Genomic DNA, 446 nt, shown 5'->3' on the forward strand with positions numbered 1-446 from the left:
GATCGATCCCAGCGCCTCAGAAAGAAACACGGCGGTGCCGCCGCTGCTGCTGACGCAGCAGCAAAAGGAAATTCATGCTGCGCTGCTGCAGCAGGCTGCTCAAGGTCTGCTTCCTGCTGCTGCTGCTGCTGCTGCTGTTGTTGCTGCTGTTGTTGCTGCTGATGTTGCTGCTGTTGTTGCTGCTGATGTTGCTGCTGATGTTGCTGCTGTTGTTGCTGCTTTTGTTGCTGCTGGTGCTTTTGCTTGTGCTGTTGCTGTTGTTGCTGCTGCTGTTGGTGTTGCTGTTGTTGCCTTTGTTGTTGTTGCTGCTGCTGTTACTGTTGTTGCTGCTGTTGCTGCTGCTGCTGCTGCTGCTGCTGCTACGGTGGTGCTCGGAGATGAAGGCGGACTGCCGCTGCGGCTGTTGCTTCTGCCTCCTTTTCTTTTGTTTCTGCTGCTGCTTTCGT

General features: G+C 54.9%; 1 protein-coding gene across 1 annotated transcript in view; it reads left to right on the plus strand.

Moving 5' to 3' along the window:
• Positions 1-446, plus strand: part of EMH_0013770 (Cytidine and deoxycytidylate deaminase zinc-binding domain-containing protein, putative) — a gene marked incomplete at both ends in the record, with an annotated part of 7,561 nt that overhangs the window by 3,119 nt on the left and 3,996 nt on the right. The gene's annotated exons all lie outside the window — the stretch shown is intronic.

Source organism: Eimeria mitis, genomic scaffold (assembly GCF_000499745.2).
Source record: "Eimeria mitis Houghton genomic scaffold, Emh_scaff482, whole genome shotgun sequence".
NCBI classification, from domain to species: Eukaryota; Apicomplexa; class Conoidasida; order Eucoccidiorida; family Eimeriidae; genus Eimeria; species Eimeria mitis.